General features: G+C 38.5%; 1 pseudogene; it reads right to left on the bottom strand.

The window, feature by feature from the left end:
• Positions 1-1,690: 1,690 nt before the first annotated feature.
• On the bottom strand, positions 1,691-3,741 carry LOC150042545 (vomeronasal type-2 receptor 116-like; annotated as a pseudogene).
• Positions 3,742-4,055: the final 314 nt, after the last annotated feature.

Genomic DNA, 4,055 nt, shown 5'->3' with positions numbered 1-4,055 from the left:
CTATACAAATGCAATTGATAAATATCTTAATGAAAAATGTGAAAATATAAAGAAAGGGTTAATGGAGCAAGCCATAGCTAAACAAGAGGAAACCATAAACAAGGTGATATGGGAAAAAGGGAAAGCCATAAAGGAGGCCATAATAAAGGTTTTTCAAATAAAAATGGATGAATTCATAGAATCCACAAACAAAAAGGTGACCCAACTCCAGCAAATGTCCAAAGAGCATAAGGCTACTGAGCTAACCACTCAAATGGAAATCAAGGAGCTACAGAAATCCATACATGATCTAAAACAAGAGATGCAAGGCAACAAAAATGAGTAATTAGAAGCAAGAGAGAGGAAGAATAACATAAATAGCTTTCATAGCAGGTTACACAATGCAGAAGAGAGAATTTAGTTGTTATATAGAAAGAACAGAAAATGAGTCAATTCAAATCTAGGAAATTCAAATCTAGGAAATATGATAAAACGCTACAGGAGGTCCAAGATACAATTAGGAAGCCTAATTTAAGGCTAATTGGTATTGAGGAGGGTCTGGAGAAAGAGGTCAGTGGTATTGGAAATGTACTTCAGGGAAGCATTCAGCCATGTTAAACAAGCTATTTTTTTCTATTCTTTCTTTGGGTATTAATCCATAAATGTAATACATTCTGAGCATATGAAAATATGGAACATCTTTTTTTACCACATATTTTTATTGTAATTAATAGAAGTGTTACATTATATACATGAAATGGTAGGTGCATTACTTCACAAACATAGATACCCTTTCTCATGTCTTGGTCCCCATTTGCTTCCCTCCACCCCTGTCCCTAATCTTGTTTGCTCCCTTCCCTATCCTATTTCAAATAACCAATTAAGCGTATGTACGATATATCAGATAACAAGCTAAAATACTGTAACAGTATGAGATAATCAAGGGAGAACAAAAGAGAAGAGAGATAACATATTATATTACAACAATCACTCATTTCATGGCTCTTGTTTGTATATCCTAGATACATAATTCCATACAGGAGAATTCTTAAGGGGAAAATGCTAACAAAATGTATGTAAGAATTGAACAGCATAGTGAAGCATAGGCAGAAAGTTAGTGTAATTTAAAATATAGAATAATATCTCTAATTCTAGACACTCAGGAAACTGTTGATTGGTGATCACGGTTGAATACAACCTGAAGAAAAATTCTTATTTCTAATTGCCCAGCAAACAGCCAAATGTGATGTTGGTGGTTGAATTGGTAAAGCCCCAGCTTTAATCAAACACCCAGGGATGATAGCCAGGTTTTAAGTTCAAGCTCCAGGACAACTGATCAAAATACACATTTTAGCAAAGAATTATGAATGAGAAAGTAAAAGAAGAGGCAACAGTAAAAATATAGTAGTGGAAATTATGAGATAATCCAGACTAATTAAAAAGCATCAAAAATACAAAAATTTAAATTTAAATTTTGCTAGTTATGGCTAGAACTATTGAGTGTAACATTACTAGAGAAAGGCATAAGAGTCACATAGTAAATGAAGTGATTCCAAACATATGAAGTGATATTTGATAGAAAAATTCAGAGTAGATTTATTCTAAATCTTCTATACATTTGAATAATCATGTTAGTTTCATATTAAGAGGGTTTGTTACTCCCAGTCCGTGTGTTTCCCTGGAATCCATGCAGACAATTTCTACCTGGTCTTCACAAGTTGATGTAGCATTTGGGGGCAAACATGCAGCCCAGGAAGCCTGCACTAGAGACCAAGATGGAGAAGACCTCTACAGCCACCATAAGCTTCCCCTTGTCACTGTGGTAGACAGGCAGGAAAGTGAGACAGCCACTGCAAACCACCTGCATGATGAAGGTCAGGAACTTGGCTTCATTGAAGGTGTCAAGCAGGTTCCTGGCCATGAAAACCACAGTGAAGCTGGCCATGGCCAGGAAGTTCAGGTATCCCAGAACACAGTAGAAAACAGTGAGGGAGTCTTTGTTACACAAGGTAATGATGTAGCCACGTTCAGATTTTATATCTTTGTCAATGAATGGAGGAGAGGTTCCCAGCCAGATTCCACAAAGAGTCACTTGGATCAGGGTGCAGATGGGAATAATGAAGTTAGGTGCCCCTGATACCAGCAGCCACCTCATCCTTCTCCCAGAAGAAGTGGCATTGAAAGCCAGAACTACAGTTAGAATTTTAGCCAAGACTGCAGAAACAGTTACAGTGAATTCAACTCAAAATGTGGTTTGTTGTAGAATGCAGGTGACTGTGTTGGGACGACAAATAAAGAGCAAAGGACAGAGAAATCAGAAGATGAGGGAGATGAGCAGGATGTAGTTGAGAGCCTGGTTATTACCCTTGACAATAGGGGTCTTCTGATGTTTCATAAACACCCCAAGAACAACTGCTGAGAGTGTAGAAAAACAAGAGATATACAGATTAAGCCATCCCTAAAGGCTCTCCATAACCCAGGATACTTGTTGCTCTTTGCAAGCACTTGTTTCTCTCTCTTGGCATACTGATGATCTGGGCAACTCACACATTGCTCTACATATGGTGCAGAACTCAAATAACAATCAGGCCCTCTTAAAGAATTTAAAAAGAAATTAATAAATCCTTATGTAGATATATTTTTGATATGTGAATAATTACTAGCAAAAACAATATTTTTACTAAATATTATAAGGTATGCTCATTACTATTTTTATATTGAATATGTTCTCATATTGATTGCCACAATCCAAGTTGAAGTTTTTTACTTGAGATGAGGAGCATGCATGGTGTGTCTTGCATATCTAATAACCTAACAATAATTCTCTATATTTCTTCATGCTTCCATCATAATTTTCATCCTTTCATGCACAACTCAATGTACTCAACAAGGTGAATAGGAAAGCTTGTACTCTCCTGTATGTCTATGTGCAACATGAATACTTGCCCTGTGGCCCTTCCTTGCAGTTATATTTGTCTCTGCTACTCACCTGTCATGCATTAAGGAACCCAGAACCAAATGATTTACTGAAGGTATAAATTCATGATATGTACAACATTTGTAGCTTCTTCTTACATCAAACCTGACCCAACACTTGCTCTGTTTTAATTACATATCTGCCCACAAGAAACCAAGCTGTGGAATGTCGCGTCCCCTCGGCCGGCAAGGATGAGACGTGACTCAGCAACTTCTTCTCAAGCACTTTATTCTTCTGAGCTCATACAGCATGCGGCAGCAACTAGCAACTAACTAACTTCCTTCTCGATCTCGTCTTATAAAGCCCTCTCAACCAATCAGCTTAAACTTCCTTGTAACAATGAACCTATCAAAGAGTAGCAAACATAGAGCATGCCCCGAGCATGTCCCAAAATGGTGGTAGGCAGACTTCCTGTCATGCAGCAGGAGCATGCCCAGGCATACTACTTCCTTAAATGTAACGATCAACGTATCAAAATAACAAGCCAAGCAGCGGAAACCGGCGCCATCTTAGAATGGCGGCAAGTGTGGCTCCCCACATCTCCCCCTTTTTTATTTAATATAAGGCATTCGCAATAGGGAGGGCAGGAGGCCTGCAGAACCTCTAGTCATCCCCATCACATTTAAAAGGCAAGGGACCATGCCTGTCTTAGGTTGGGGAAATACTTCTTGATCCTTAACCATCATGGAGGCAAGATACTCAAGCATCATGCTCTGTCTTAGGTTGGTATCCAGATCATTCCTCACTTACCTGTCTTTGACTACTGGTCCATCATGCTTAGCCATACCTGGGGGGATTGCTCTGATGTAAGTGCCATGAAAGCTTGTTTAATTACAAGTTGATCACGCTTCCTTTGCCTAAGTGTTTGCCTATGCAGGGCAAACACAAACCAACATAAAATTCCCAAACCCATGCTCAACAGTACAATTAAAGACACACATCCAGCCCATTCCTTAATCCAATTAAAGGAGCTGGAAACCCAATTTACAAAATCTTCCACAGTGGCAACATTCACCCGTGTGGTATTAACAATCATAATTTCATAACGTAACTGATTGGTAAGATTTTCAAATTCTTGTGACCAGGATTCCTTCAACAT

The sequence above is a fragment of the Megascapheus bottae genome, chromosome 35, assembly GCF_031878675.1.
Source record: "Megascapheus bottae isolate mThoBot1 chromosome 35, mThoBot2.hap1, whole genome shotgun sequence".
In the NCBI taxonomy this organism is placed as follows: domain Eukaryota; kingdom Metazoa; phylum Chordata; class Mammalia; order Rodentia; family Geomyidae; genus Megascapheus; species Megascapheus bottae.
Note: the sequence above shows the minus strand (reverse complement) of the source record. Positions and strands in the feature narration are given on the sequence as shown.